Raw genomic sequence first — 17,345 nt, 5'->3', positions numbered from 1 at the left:
TTTGCCTTATACTATTTCATATGACAGATGGCATCTGATATGTAGGATGTTTTTCACTCTATAGAAGATATTCATGGCCTTGTGTATGGTCAAGAAGATTCCTAAACCTCAAATGACAAAAATATGCTATTCAAAGTTAACAAAGATATTTTGGATATTAGAAAGTCATTTGCATCATGCTTATGCATGGTAGAAGCTCTATATACTCCAGAAAAGCTACAATAAATACTTAGCATAGAAGGATTTGTAGCTGATGGCATCATCTGGATTGTTGGCTACCGTTGTGAAATGGGATGAGGGAAATGTGTAGAAAAATCATATTCTCGAAACCATTTATAGTTGGTTGGGAGCTTACCCATATTGCCCATGATGTAAATAGTTATAATGTCATGTTGAGTAGATTTTTGGCACACCTTTAAGAAGGTATCACTATCGAATGGGGGCCAGAAATCTAAAATGTTATTTATTGAATTAGATATAGGATTATATTTGTCTAGATGGGAAGGTTGATATAGTTTGATCTTGTAGGAATTAATTATTGGAGAATACCCTATTGCAGACGAAGCTTTGGGTTGAATGAAATTTCATGAACCTACTATAGAATCGGTGAGCTAAATTATTTTTATTTTTAATATATTTTTTCCTTATACTATTTCTTATGATAGATGGCATATGATATGTAGGAAGCTTTTCACTCTATAGAAGATATTCATGGCCTTGTGTATGGTCAAGAATATTCCTAAACCTCAAATGACGACAATATACTATTCAAAGTTAACAAAGATATTTTAGATATTAGGAAGTCATTTGTATCATGTTTATACATGGTATAAGCTCTATATCCTCCAGAAAGGCTACAATAAATACTTAGCATAAAAGGATTTTCAGTTGATGGCATCATCTGGATTGTTGGATGCCATTTCTATTGTGCCCTATGATCACAAGCATGGGGCTCACCATTTTGAGCTAGAGAATGAGAAGGGAAGAAGTTCAAGAATGGCTAGTCTTCTAAGTTTTTGGATTTAGTTTGGATTCTAAAATGGATACCAGAGAAGTGGTAAGTTATTTCAATGAAAAGGCTTAAGTTCATCTGTCACTGTTTGAGATGTTTTCATTTGTATAGGTTTTTCTAGAATAAGTATTATATTTTATGCTTAGTTCAAGGAGTTTTCTTCCAATATGTCTAATAATAATATGTTTTTTTGGCGGTTGTCACGCTTAACACTTCTATTTGAAGTGGTAAGTAATAGGTACAAAGATCATTAAAGAATTTATTTTTGAAATTAAGTCTTTCCTTGATGTTGCTGAGAAGTCACAGCACACATATATTCTTCTAAGCACTTTTTATGCTTGTACATGTTACCTCCCATATGTCTTTCCATATGTACCTTGTACCTTGTTACCTCCAAACTTGCAAGTAAATTGTTACCGTCCATATGAATAATTATCAGCCACTAAGACAGAAATCAATGTTTCACCTACCAAATGTCCCAATGTTCAATCAAAAGCAGTGCCCATAGTAGCAACTCCACCTCCTGTCCAAGATCTTCTTGGTTATTTGATAGGTTTAGGCAATGCACTTGTCGCTAGAGATTAGTGAGCAGTAGGCTCTGGGTGGGTATTAGATAGTCAATTCCATTTTATTTTGTAAATAACAAATGAAAAAAATTGGCTTTATTGTTATTAGATGTGAATTGTATTTACCATGATAAGCATTAACCTGATTAAAGCAACTTGTGATATTTGGTTAATGCTTTGTGCAGGCCTCCATTGCATGTTTTACTTGCAACATCAATATGTCAAGGCCTTCAGATCAATGGGAAACTTATATGGCACAATGGTCAAATTTTTTACAGCTTGAAGCTTTAGAATAACTCTTTTGGTCTTGCAGCTGCTGGACCTATACAGGTACAGTTCATAAAATATGAAAATAGTTGAGATATTAGTTCTATTTACTATAAATATTGCTAGTTTAATAGGATATAGATGCACATCTATTTTGAGTCCTTTTCCTAAGTTTCGTTCCTGGTAAATTAGGTGCCACCATTGCAGCCTAGTAGCTCAGCACACAGACTGCTACCAATGGTACTATTTCAAAGCATATCTCCTCGACTGGAAAATGCTCTTTTGTAGGTGGAAGTAAAAAATAATCAACAACTTGTTTGGTATTTTAATGATAATATTTCATTTGAATTTTTCTTCACTGAGGATGGTAGGATGAAGCGTGCAACATTTCTGGACGTAATAATGAACGATAGGATCTAAATTTTAAGCTTTGGAAGTTTTCTTCATTGAGGATGGCAAGATGGAGCGTCCAATGTTTCTAGAGGTAATAATGAATGCTAGGACCATTCCCTCTCCACCACTCTACCTGTGCCTTCGAATCTGTTGGATTTTCAGGATTTTTGGGTCAGAAGGACTGGGCAGGATGGACAAGTCCAAGAGATCAATAGGGGAAGAGGAAGAGCACATAGACGATGAGCTTGTTCTCTCCATTGAAAAGTTGCAGGAAATCCAGGATGAGCTTGAGAGGTTAAGTTCTCATGAACTCTAAAAACTACTTTTTGGGGTTATTTTATTTTATTTATTTATTTTTAAATTAGTGTTTTTCTTATCTTTTTTTAAAAGATTTTGCCCATTCCTTTCTCTATGTAGTATTTTTTTTATTTATTGGTGCATCTATGGATTGATTGAATTTTTGCTTGTTCATGGGTTGCTTGAGAATGATTTGTTACAACCCTTAAAAGGGGGTTTGAGGAATAGAGCGGTTTTTTCAGTAAACCCACACTTCATCTTCATATTCTTTCAGTCTTTTGGATATGGACATTTTGATTGGTTTACATATATTGTTTTTCCAATAGTGTTAGTCAAATTATTTCAAGGAAAAATTGAAACTAGAACATCCTCAAATTAGTTATTTCATTTTCTTTCCATATCCATTTATTGTTTGGGCGTGAGTTGGTAAAGCTCGAGGTTCAACAAATGTAATATTTTATGCAACAATTCTTGATCAGTTACAGTTTGCCTATTTACGATTAGGTTCATAATGACCTGGTGACCTGAGGCCCTCTCAATGTAGTATGCTGCACTCCTAAATCCCTTTTGGTCTCAATTACAGTCTGCACATATATGATAAGATCATAGTGGTCTGGTCACCTGGGGTACTCTCGGCCTAGTCACTGCCCTCAAAGGATCTAACAAGGTTGATGGACTTAATGGATAAAGCTTGAAATTCTATTTGGCACCTGCCCTTAAGGAAGTGTAGACCTACCTTACCTATATGGTTGTTGACAGTTGGCTTATTCTTACATTCGTCTTTCTATTAGTTGCTCGAAAGCTTTCTTGGAGGAATTAGTGGATAGAGTTTAAGTTGGATTCTGGATGAGAATCAGAGTATTCCTACATTACATATTTGTAATTTCATAGTTTCATTCAATTGAGGAAGAACCAGATTCATTGTATCACTTTTGTTTTCCCTTTCCCCACCTATATAGCGATGTTGCAGCTCTGGATTTTATTTTTTCCTTCTACTTTTTCTCTCTTAGATTGAATCTAAAGTTTCCAGTACCTAGCAGAGCCTCTTTCTCTTATATCATAAGATGCATATGTGTGTAAACCTATGTAGTTGATGAAATAAGTTTGGAGTGGATTGAAACAGTGAGATTTTGTTGTGGTGGTGGTGATGAATCATTTTTTCAATTGAGCATAACATGTCTATATGATATAATGGAGAAAAATGGAAAACAAAGTGAGATTTTTAAAGGGTGCATTGAGCTGCTCCTCTCTTTTGGCTATTCAACACTAATTATGTTGAATGTTAGAAATGGGGGCCAACTGCAAAACTTTTTTCTTTCATGAGACTGCAGAAATCAGTCTCCAAATGAATTGAAAATGTCCTGGTGCACTCTGGGTTGTTCTATCACAAGTCTTACATGGGATGTTTGTATTCAAGTCATTCAGGGTATTATATTTTTTAGTTATTATATGATGTCCAACTGTGTGGGGCCTTCTACATGGGTAAATTGCACTTGGGTATTATGGACAGTTGGGTCCTCAATTATTTTTTATGCTTTGCCTTTCACTATAGGGTCTTTAACATTCATTAATGTTTGATACACTGAGCATTAAATATCATCTACCCTTCTTTGTGCTTTGCCTATCACTACAAGGTCTTTAACATTCAACACTGTTTGATACGCTGAGCATTAAATATCATCTTCCCTTCACCATAAACCATAAAAAATAAATCTTTCTTTATATATAATTTATTTGAATGAAAAAAATGGAGAGAGATTTTGTTTCAATTTCTCTAGCATGGCATACACCAAAATGTGAAACACATCATTTCTATTTTAATAGAATAAGCATGCAGTTCATCAAACTAAAAATTGAATTATATCAGAGCTATAAATTAGAACACCCATTTTTAAAAATCCCCCTATCAGGGAACAACATGGAAATATGCTTATTTCCATTAGAATCGAGTGTCAAGGCTATGATACGTAGCGTAACATTATGAACATTGCAACCTATTTCATGAGATCACCATTGTGAACTAATGGCATTCTAGGAAGGGGTGTCTTCCTTGTGTACAATCTAAAACAAGTTCTTTATTAGATATATCAAATTTTCTGATAATACAACAATAAATAATCATGTGATTCTAGATCCTATGAGTAGTAATAATGGGATACATAGGATTGAGAATTGACCATGGTTGGCAATGTCTAATCTCAGTAATTAGGCAGGGAAGACTATAACGAAAGAAGGTGATGATAACAATCTGCAGCAGAAGGCCTCTGATTTGGGTCTTGTTCCAAGCATCTATTCTATAAATTCCTCAACAGCTCAGACACACTCAGCCCACTTGTTCTGATAAGGTGTCCACTACTCCACACATCAACTTTAACCCCATGAACACCCCTAGACATCTCAAGAGCATGGTTCAAGACACTAAGATTATGAGGGTAAATCTTAGGTGCACCAATGGCATCCTCAAAATCTATTATAAACCACTCATCTGATTTAATGTTCTTCATCACGTTATCCCACCTAAGATCCTTGTGCATAAACAAAAGGGTGTGCAAAGACACCAGTGCGTTGGTCACAAATTTCAGAGCTTCCACAACCTGTTTGGGTTTGGTTTTTGGGTTTGTTCGTAGTTTTTAATTTTTATCTTTTTTCTTTAATTTAAAATCAACGACTATAAGTGTAATTTTACGGATTTCCATAACTCTTCACTTGGTTTGGTGTTTGGGTTTGTTCGTAGTTTTTAATTTTTATCTTTTAACTTTTTTCTTTAATTTAAAATCAATGATTATAAATGTAATTTTAAGGATTCGCATAACTCTTCACATAATTCTTTAAAGTGTGCGAGCTCAATGGAAGAGCATCTGTTTTAGGAGGTAACATGAATTAATCAATGATTTTGCAGTTCATCTTTAATTAAATATTTTTTATATCCATTTATTTCAATGGGGAGATATTTTTGGATTCATTGTTTTATATTGTCTCTAAAGAGACAAAAGTGATCTTTAAATAAAAAATTTGTTGTCTCTAGAGAGACAATAGCTAGTATTAAAGACATATTGTCTCTAATCCAAGTGTTGTCTTTAGAGAGAAAAAAATGAAATTGTCTCCTAAGAGACAATAATGGTTGTGTTATATACTCCCTTTATAGAGACAATATTTTTTAAGACAATAATCTTTAAAACAATATACTTTAAGACAATATTTTTTAAGGCAATAATATTTAAGACACTATTTTTTAAGACAATAATTTTTTAGACACCCATTCAAAGACAATATTTAAGACAATACACAATTTTTTTTTGTCTTAAGTTAAGACAATTTACCCAAAAATTGTTTGAAATATTGTCTTAAAACCCTCTTTTATGTAGTAGTGTAAACTAATTGTATATCAACACATAGTCAGTCCTAGATAAACCGATAATCTTGCACTGCATTTATTCTTTCCCATACTTGCCATGCAATAATAATGTACTTAACCAAAACCAAAAGAAAAGAAATCGATGATGCCTTTGTGTAGACCAAAAAGAAAGCGAAATCATGAACCATGACATATTTGTGCATATACTACAATGAAGAAATATTTAACTGCATGTACTACATTGAAGAAATATGAAGCAAGATATCACATAAATATCTATAAATATGTAACAATAGATACACTTAAATTTAATTAGATACATTTAAATGAATATATACATTAAATTTAATTTTGATTGATAATTTTTTATTTAATTTGTTTATTGAATTAATTATTCAATTAGCTACTTATGAGGAGATATCACGACCCGACCATAAAATCATTAAAACAAAGTAACCAGGCAGGTAGGTTTTTCTCATACATAAATTAGAACTACAATATACCAATGTTCATTTTCTTCTATTTATAAGTAAATAGAGTATTTGGCTCTAAACTAACGATATATCAACACATAATCAGCCTTAGATAAACAGATAATCTTTGACTGCATTTATTCTTTCCCATACCTGGCATGCAATAATAATGTACTTAACCAAAACCTTGAATTGATATGGGAATGCCTTATAAGTACACTATTTGGCTCTAAACTAACTATATATCAACACATAGTCAGTCTTAGATAAATAGATAATCTTCGACTGCATTTATTATTTCTCATATCTGCCATGCAATGACAATGTAATTAACCCTAAGGAAAAGAAATTGATGACATATTTAATGCCAAAATTATTGACGATGACATATTTGTGCATAGAGTGCAGTAGTGAAGCAAAAGCGAAGCATAAATTTCATAGAGGAACACAAAAGCCACTTAGTATAAGTTGGTCTAGTTAAGTTTCCATTACTTGGTGTCATAAGTTGCTATAAAAGGTTATCAGGTTGTTGTTGCCACCACATTTGTTGTTGCTATTCACGGTGTTATTGCTCTTGTTGTTGTTGTTGTTGTTGCCGATGCGATTGTTCATTGTGTTGTTGCTGATGAAGGGATTGCTCTTGGTGTTGTTGTTGCGGCCTTTAATGTTGTTGTTCATGGTGTTGTTGCTCTTGGTTTTGCTGTTGTTATTGTTGTTGCCACTATTGTTGTTGTTCATGGTGTTGTTGCTCTTGGTGTTAATGTTGTTGCCACTGTTGTCGTTGTTCATGGTGTTGTTGCTCTTGGTGTTGCTGGGATTCCCAATGATGTGCTTGTCAATGACGTTCTTGTCATCGCTATTCATGTTGTTGGCTTACAGATATTGAAACTAGAATGCCTTCGAAGGTAACAAGATTCCCACTTCTGCAAAAAAAAACAGCTTCAGTTCAACAATACATAATGTGGACATTGATAAGTCACTGTGAATCAATGCTTAACGTGGACATAGAATATGAGCAAATCAATGATATCCATATCTAGAACTGGAGTAGGGCAAATTCCGTAAGCAAGAGGTGAGAAATACAATTGCATAACCTTCCTTATATAGAAGTAGGTGAACTCCAAACTCAGATTTGAAAACCATCTAGACTCCCAACCATGGTCAAGTTTTGAAGTTTTCATGTATTAAATTTACATGAATGACATTATCAATCATGCAAAGACCAGCATCACGAGGATGACATATTGTGGACGCCCTGTTGGGCAGACGAGTTATTTGTTTGAGATTGAAGTAATGTGATTTCTTTAGTATTGGTGACTGTTCAAAAACTTTTACTTTTATCATGGGATCCACTAACCTTTTAGCATAATTGGTGGGCTCCATTATTGTAGCAATAATGCTACAACTCTTGGAGCTTCCTTCTCTAATTTTATCAACCTGGTAGTTCGTAACAAACTTGGAAGCGACAGTGCTGTATGCACAAGTACTAGCTCTTGCCACAGCTGTCACTTGGTCAGCTGGCACAAGTCCGCTAGGGGCTCAAGCCAACTTCTATGAGCTCTTAGAAGAAGCTTTTTAACTGATGAACGAAAGCTAACTCAAAAGAAGCTAACCTACTTGCAAAAAGGAACTGAAAGCCAACAAGAAACGCAAACCCTAATTCTACCAGCTAGTCCTACTGATGCAAAGGTGGGAATGCAAACTACTGAAAGAGATGCCATTACTTCTATGAAGGTGAGATGCATGTGTCTAGACTACTTTTATCTGAAGAGAACACATTTTTGTATTTTTGTTCAAGTTGTTGGAATTATTATGCATGTGCTTCTAACTGGATCTTTACTGTGTAGGGGTAGATCAAGGGGAGAAATTCTTGGAAGAGGTCGGGAAGGCTCAGAGAGGGTCTAAGGAGTCCCTAACATCCTTTCAGAGAGTTTCACAAAGTTTCAGTGCCAAGCAACCGAGTTTATGAGCTTCTACAGGAAGTCTGCAGGGGTTCTACATGATGTTTCAAAATTTCTACAGGATGTTCAGTAATTCCTACAGGATGTTCTATAATCAGATTTTGGGTGATGGGTGAGTGGAAGAGGCTGCATGGGTGGATAGGGAGGTAGGAGATGAGCTTGTAATGACTTAGTGACAGAGAGATGAGATGAAGAGGGGGTGTGCTAAGCTAGTTTGTTTGAAGGAGGGTAGAGGGAATGGAAGGCCGAAAAGGGAGGATAACGTGGGCAGTAGAGTAGCTGAGAGACAAGGGGTCTAATTGGGAGATGAGTAGTTGGCCTGGGCAAGGCTTAGAAGGATGAGAGGGTGAGGGAGTAGCACTGCACAGTGTAAACTGAATCAAATCATCCACGTCCTGCACATAATCAAAACATTCCTAATTTGTCCTAACTGTTTAATGGAACCAATGAACAGCAACTTTATTTCTAAAGAGAATCATGCATGGTACTGAAGCAAAGAAACATTCCAAGAGGTCTGAGCGCATGGACAACTATTACAAACGAAAATATTGCACCAAAGATTGCATGAACACGTAAACCAATGTTTTTGGTGGGTAGCACTGTCTGCAATTCCAGCCCCTAGAAAGAGGTGAAAATGAGTGTGCAGGCAACCCTTTTTTGGAACTTTTATCAACTCCAATCTCTTCACTCTATTCTAAACAGCTAAAGCAACTCTGTCTTATAACACTGACCTACTTAACCACACCAAGAAATCTAACTCAACAAACTGCGTTTCAAATGCATGTAAAGAAAAAAACCACAATACTGAAAGAAAGATAACAATACAAAAGAAGGAGGCCTTAGGCTCTCAGGTTGGGCCCAACCCCGAGAGCTATGGCTCCTTTAGAAACTTAGAACTGAACTCAAATCTGACTGCTTTCCATTAAACCATAATAATCATAAGTCAAAACATATGCCAATGATGGCTACAAAAGAGCAAAAACAGAGCTAGCAGCCCGTAGTACAGAATGTGCAACAATGTTTCAAAAGTCCTTTTCGAAGGCTAAAGCCTCATCATTTATACATCACGAGGCCCCAAGCTGGCCTCCTAAATCAGTGGGACTTGGCTGACCAAACTAGGAGTGAACTGCTGCTTCCTCAAAATCCGTTTGGCTGCCTTCTAAATCGGTTGTGATGGCTGTTGGAGCTCGGAGTTGGGGGTGAAGATCCCGAGGAAGGCCATTTAATGCTGTGGACAACCCTCCTACGAATCCTGAACCCCATCTTGGCTATCTCCAAGCCCTTATTTGTGTGGTTTTGCTCCAACATGTGTCAAAAAAACCTGAAATAAGCACGTGTTAGCCACCTAGGAATAGTGATTGCCCTTATTCGTACAAATGACATAAACATACTAAAAAATGATGCATAAGTTATGAAAATGAAGGGTTGAGCAAGGGTAGTTAGGCCAAATGAGCCCAAAATGTTACCAAATTTGGGGTTCATCAATAATCTTGCAAGCAACCCTTTTTTTTGGTGGACTTTTACCATGTGAATTTAGGTATCACATGTCGCTTTATACTTCAGAAAGAAAATCTAGTGTGGTTATATGAAAATCTTGTCTATGTGGTATATTTTTTAATTATTATTAATAATGAGGTTTTTATTTTATGTAAGATAATAATAAGTTTGTTTATGTAAGATAGGTTTTGGTAGTCTTGTTAATAAATGTTTTTTTTTATAACGTTTTTAGAATTTATTTCAGTAGAATCACTCGATTTATTATTTTCCTATAATGTATTTTTGTGGTTAATATTATTAAAAATGTATATAGTTTTTTATACACGTGGCTAATATTATTAAAAATGTATATAGTTTTATCTAGTATCAAGTGCTTTCATGTAATAATATTAGTTGGATTCATAATAAGATTACTATTACAGATATTCGGTGGTTATTAAAGATATCTTTAAGGAAAAATAATTGAGTTCAAAATTGGAGGATTTACCTCTCAAATCAGTTGTGATGAATCTCTCATACTACTTTATAAACCATTCATTTGAACTTAAGTTGAGGTGGTGGAGAACCTATGGCCTACCTCCTTAGATTTTGTTTCAAGTTGAAAAGAGGTTTCATAAAGCCTTTCCTTTGACCCCCTACGATTTTGTTTTTTAGGAAGGAGTTTGAGATTGTAAGTGTTGTAGTCATTTTTAAAATTTCATGAATAAATGTAGCCTTAATGATCTCATACACAAATTAAGGCATTGTGTTATGTAAGCTTATCTATGATTTGTAATTATTAGCACAAGACACCATTAAAATGATGTCAATAGTTGGCATCTTCAATATACAAGTCTCAATAAAATCTATTCACATGTTGGAAGTAAATCCAAGGATTATAGAAAGACAACTGTGATGGGATGGATGATCAAATTCATGTTTACTTTGCAAAGAAAAGGTTGCAAGATATTTCAAAGATTAACAAGGTGTCACAATCATAACATAACCTTGCGCTTGTTGAACCACACATGGTATGTTGAAGGAGAATGGTAGTTTTAAAAACCATTCGAAAAGCCTCCATGTACCACTCATATATTGTTATGCTCTTGACCTGCAAGAAATTCTAGAATACCAAATATGCAAAGAAATACAACCCAAAACATAGATCAAAATGAGAAAAACAACAAGTATTTTAATATTAAGAGATGAAAGCAATGATCACTTGCCTCTTCGAGGGTGCAACCTCCAACATAGCAGAGCTCAATTACAAAATAAGACTCATATATCTCAATGGGGAGTCTCTATCCTTTATATAGGATTCATAAATACAATACCATGGGTCATTACCATGGTTCTCTCAATACCATCTATCTAATAGCATGGCTTGTTTGCAGGTAACTGTGGTCCCTTTCTTAAATGCAGGTCAACCACTTACAATTATTAATACAAGTGTTATTGACACTTTGACTAACTATAACTATGACTTGACCCTATTACGTAAATAAAGGGGTTAGGGTTGGACCCTAACATAAATCCCAATGAGGTTTCTTTCAATCCTTATACAATGGTTGGAAAAGTAATTAGTGATGACTTGATTTTCAACCAAAATAAATAAAAAAGGGGAATTCGTCTAAATGACAAGGGAGTATTAATCCCAACTAATTATGTCCTATGGAAATTCAAGTTCATGGATTGAAAATATCATCTAGAAAGTTATTATTCATGGAATTCCATTAAAATTTACAAGCATAGCACCTGCCAAAATTTGGAGCCCAATTTCAAATATCAAGCATTATCCACTACCCCAAAGTTGTAAAATATTCACATATGCTTGTTTTTCTACTTTCATTTTACATTTTTAATTAGTTGTAGGATTAATAACATTTGCTATGGCTTCCAAGAAATATGTTGTTCTTTCTAAAAACCATTTCTCACAACCCTAAAGATGAGGGCCTAATTCACCATGAACTATATTTTCTCACAACCTACATTACTAGGGAAGCACCATACAATATTTTCAATGTAACATTTGGAAAATTCTAGGATGCTTGTGATTGAATTCCCACCTAGGATTGTGTCTCTCTATGTGCCAAAATTGATAATCCATCTCAGCAAGCGATGATGTGCATTGATTATTCTTGAATTACTTTTCCTTTAACTACTACATTTATTTATCAGATGTCAATACTATATAAGAATGTTGCACATTTGGAAAATGAAAATCTGTCATCACAATATTTAAAACCATAAAAAAATTCAAGTAAAACACATAGGCCTCATTACCTCCGAAAAGGAGTCGCTCTTATTGAAATTATCTTTCCTTTCCAAGTTTTTTCCTTTCGAAATCCTTCTAGAGAAGAAATTTTGGTGATTTCTCTCATAATGGAATATGATGATGATGATGATACTGTAGATGAAGCTACCTTGGGAATGATGGAAAATATTTTTTGCTAACTCCCCAATTAAAAACACACTATGAGAAACATAAATACCATGCTTATATACATGTTAGGGATTTATTTACTAGATAAATATAGTGCATAAATAGTACCTCTTGGATTTATATCTTGAGCATATCATATTATCCTTAATAGTGGAAGTAATGTTTCTTGAATATTTTACTTAAAAAATGAAATTGCAATGGACACTAATGGTGAGAATTCTATCAAAAGATTATAGGGTATCTTAAGAAATCCTACTTGGCTTATAGGGCTCTACTAACATGCAAATATTTTATGATTGGATCATTTCTTTCTATTTACTCTAAGAAGTTTATGATTAAGAGCTTTCCAAGATATATAAAACCACAAAGTTAAAATAAATTACTCATGAAGATCACAAAGTATGTGTTGGAAATAATACTGAGAGGGGGGGGTGAAACAGTATTATCACATTAATAAAACTTTTCATTTCCATAATCAGATTCATATATGCTACTTCCACAACTTCTTATGATTAAGTTAATTGATCTTCAATGAGGGCATTAGAACATTATCAACCATATTATCAGATAACAGATGCAGTAATAGAGAATAGATCATCACACATAAGGCACACATAAGAACACCATGATATAAGGTGGAAACCCAATGCGGGAGAAAACCACCTGCTGCAAGTCATCTCAATCTTCTTCTTAATAAGAAAATCCTTTTACAATATTTGTACTGGTGCAGTCTTATACCAGTACGGGAGCTACAACCCCCTTTTCTCTTGTACTAGCCGATCCATTTACTAGTACGCAGGCTACTACCTGCAGAGATCTGCAACTCTCTCTCGTTTTCTAGTCTCTCCTGGAAGGGAGCTACAACCCCCTACTTCTTTTCTTACAAGGACCACTTTTCATAAATTTTCAAACTGGATCCATAAGCATCAAATGATCATCAAGTATAAGAGAATCACCTAATCAACCAGATCAACAATAATAGGATCAAACCCAGAACACAACAATGATAAACAAAGATTTTAAGAGAAGGAAGCACCCTGCTCCACTGCTAGCCTGCTTCCGGACTCACTCTGCTCAAATGCTAGCCTGCTTCCGGACTCACCCTGCCCAACTGCTAGCCTGCGTCCCGGACGCACTCTGCTCAACTGCTAGCCTGCGTCCCTCGCTCTGAGTCTATTGAACTGTCTGCGTCCCGACGCACCTGAACCCTTCTGCGCCTGCGTCCCGGCGCACCTGAACCCTTACTGCACCTGCGTCCCGACGCTCCTGAACCCTTTTGCGCCTGCGTCCCAGCGCACCTGAACCCTTACTGCACCTGCGTCCCGACGCTCCTGAACCCTTCTGCGCCTGCATCCCGGCGCACCTGAACCCTTACTGCACCTGCGTCCCTCCGGGCATAGATGATTTCAAGACTTCAGAAATAACCCAGACAGTCAGATCTACAGATCTGAACATGCGCCGAAGAGATCTTGGTCCATCAGTAGATTCGCCTTGTTTAGATCTAGACCAGATCTAGCCCTCATAAGATATTCAACCCAAGACATGCTCAATCCAAATGATCTCCTTGCTTTATATAGGCAAGCTCCTCCTCAAAACATGGAACAATACCACGAGCCGACACCATAGAAACACAAAACCGTCGGCTAGATACCACACAAGAAACCCCCACGTGCTTTTCTCTGCCTTGAAATGTGTGCACTGGGTGGACGCACCCCCTGAACGGCTGGCCTGCGTCCCTGGACGCGGGTGCTGCATGGTTTACCTGCGGGTACGCACTTTCTGTAAGGTGTACCTGCGTCCTTCATAATTTTTCAATAAAATGAGAGCTGATCATCAATCTTTGCTGCTGACTTGAAGTACAGTGATCTATCACCTGAATGGGTTGCCATCAAGGACAACACTTTAGCCATAATGCCAACAATCTCCCCCTTTGGACTTGATGGCAACGCTTACTAAGAACTTGCCATTTGATTCCTTTGAGTTGTCCTGCATCTATGTATTATGTTACATTTGATATCTCTTCTGAATGAATATAAGTGAGATGGTCTTCTATGAGGGGGGTTGCCATCAAGTACAACACATGCATCATAATGCCAACAGTATGCTACCCTAATTGAGAATATAAGTTGTTCACTTTATCTCTTAGCAAAAGCAAAGGTGTATGTTAATCTGGTTGCTAGAGACAAATCCCTAATTCATAGATCTAATTATAACTAGAATTGTGATACCTTCTCCATAAATTTCTAAATAATCTTAACTATGCCTTAAAAATGTATCTCCAAGCATTAATGTTGTACAAGATATTACTTATTGATTTTGGGCTTGGGATGAGAGAGATAAAAGAGAGATTGACCATTCTCAAAGTAAACACTCACTTTTCCATACATAATATCCCTTTTTTACCTCGCACCATGTACCAATTTTTTCTAATAATATTATAAAGCTTGTCATGTGCATAAATAGGGCATATATCAAAAGGTATAATGGACCAATGAGTTAGGAAAGCTTCCATAGGGCATATCTTGGAAAGTATAGAAAATCAATGGATAAAAGTTTTACCTCATGTAACATGAATATCTTACTTTTATCTCCTCAAATTTTCACGGTCTAAAACATCGCAAAATGGAAAAATGACTCATTCACTTCCTAAACCAAATTTTTGCTCCACTTTGAAAATGTCAATAGTATTCCCTAGGTTCTTTTGCACACTCTGAATCTCTTTGAGCTTAGATTTTTTTCAATTATACTCAAGTCACCCCTACTTGTAAAATTGGGTGAGCTAACTCATACTACATGGCTTAGTCAACTTGGCATAATCTTATTTCATATGTACTCATTGTGTTGGAGTTAGCACAAGCAACATATATCAACATATTCGTTGGAAATGTCCAAGAATAATCATTTGAACCATATATCCTATGCTCCCATTTAAACTAGGTATTTAGAGTAAAAATGAATTCAAAGAGAAGATATCCAATCTAGGCATCAAAAGCCCAACAACAATATTTCCAACAATCTTCATTTCAAAATCTTTATCTTCAACATCTATAGTCTTCCCATATCTTTCACATTAATTAAAATAATATTTCCAGCAATCTTTGTTGGAGAAATGACATGAACCCACGATTTCCACAATTTCTATCTTGAGTACTGGGCTTAAATGGATATCAGACACATTAATGTCAACTAAAGAGCATCCCCTAAACATGAAGTACTTTAGGATAGTTTTTTTGGGATTTTTACCCATAACATTAGGAATTGCCCATGGTAAAAGTAGGTTGTTTGTTTGAGTTGAGCCTAATGTAAAACTATAAATAAGTATGCAATGTTCTATGACAGGTATGGCTAATAAATGGACCATGCAAAATAATCATCACTGTAGATAAACTCTTTTTGTCACTTTACAACAAGTGCACCAAGGGCCTAGTTTTGTGAAGGCTTCTAAGGTTAACGGTATTGGGGCCTTTGGGCCTAATAAAGTATTACAGGTGCTTAACATTGAGTTTGTGATTTAGGCCTTATGCCTTGTCCTCAAGCCTTTGGGAATTGACAAAAGCACTATAAGAACTATTAAAAATGGTGCTTGAATGTCTTAGTAATCGTTTCTAGCATTGAAGCCATAATAAGTGAATTTCACCAAATTGGTCACCCAAATAAAACTGGAACCTCAACTAAAACCTATGAATGCCATATTTACGTCAGGAAATGATTTCAGAGCGATAATAAGGTCACAATATTATATCTCTCATGCAATGGGATTAAGGATGATGGCTCGATGTTTTATTGATGCATATATCATCATTAATGGAGTAGGTAGACTACATTACTCCTCTAATGGGCTTCCTAATATTCCTGTAAAGTTGATAATGGATATAAGTCCTATTTAATGTGCACAAACTCGAAGTAAATCCATTTACATAGAGAATTAAATAAATCAAATATTCCAAATAGTTCATAGAGGCTTATTCCAATTTATGATTAGCTAGAGGATTAATTCGTAAGCAATGGGAGCCATACTGAGAGATTTAAGGCTACTGATATCATCCAATGAATCACATTATGTAAAAAGGTTCATTGATTTTGTGTTGCATAGTTTTCTCCTTTGTAAGCTCTAATTCATTTCATGGTGTTCACAAATTCTGAGATAGAATTAGATGATACTTTCTATATAGTGTAACACTGTCAAAGGAGTGATTGTTCATTCTCTACAAATTTATTAGTTATGAAGGTAGTTATGAAACTATTTTTTTCTACCATATTAGGATTTTGATGCATTTTCTAAAGGGGAAGGAGATTATTTTAGCCTACTAGTCGATCAATAGCCCTAAATTAATGGCATTTAATATCTATAAGAATTCTAGGAATCTTGAAAAAGCTTTATATTAGTTTGGGTTAATCAAAATTCTTGTTGAGGAAAAAATAAAATTAAGAAGTGACATTTGGGAACCTTGTTTAGTAATAAATTATTTTATTGAGGCATTAGAAGAAAAAAATATTTCTCCAAAGAGAAAAGAAAGAAGAGATAGGGTTTTTTCAAACCCTTACCCTCAAGAAGAAAATAAAGAAGCCAAAGAAACTCTAGTAGAGAGAGGACACTGAAATCATAGAGACAAAAGAAATTTTAAGACTAAAGTCTATGATGATATTGGAAGACGAAGATGCTACTGAAATAGAAGATACCATAAAATCAATACAACTTCAGAAAGGATAATTGTTGAAAATAAGATATGAAAGGAAGAAGAATAAAAAGGATCATGCTAGGACCAAAAAGAAAGGTGACAAAAGCAATTACGAAGAATCCACGAGAAACTACAAAAAAACCATTGTGATATCTGAACTGAAGTAAAAGAGCATTAAAAGGAAGATTATGTAAGGAATGAAGACCCCAGAAGACAAAACAAATGTAGAAGCATCACATGAGGCATGAAAAAGGTAGACAATGTTGTTTCATTTGAGAATTTGAAAGTTGCAGAGCTAAAAGAATTGGAAAGGATAGCGACAAATCCTGAAAGATTCCAGCCACTTTTGGCCACCCGGGCAATTCCTCCGCCTCATTAGACGACTCCATTAAAAATTCTAAAATATGTTGATAAATTATAACT

At 35.2% G+C, this 17,345-nt stretch overlaps 1 pseudogene; it reads left to right on the top strand.

The window, feature by feature from the left end:
• LOC149213168 (polygalacturonate 4-alpha-galacturonosyltransferase-like) overlaps positions 1–7,272 on the top strand; it is a 38,243-nt pseudogene extending 30,971 nt beyond the window's left edge.
• The last annotated feature ends 10,073 nt before the right edge of the window (positions 7,273–17,345 follow it).

The sequence above is a fragment of the Pinus tabuliformis genome, chromosome 1_1, assembly GCF_031772625.1.
Source record: "Pinus tabuliformis cultivar Carrire ecotype Pingquan chromosome 1_1, CPIR1, whole genome shotgun sequence".
NCBI lineage: Eukaryota > Viridiplantae > Streptophyta > Pinopsida > Pinales > Pinaceae > Pinus > Pinus tabuliformis.
Note: the sequence above shows the minus strand (reverse complement) of the source record. Positions and strands in the feature narration are given on the sequence as shown.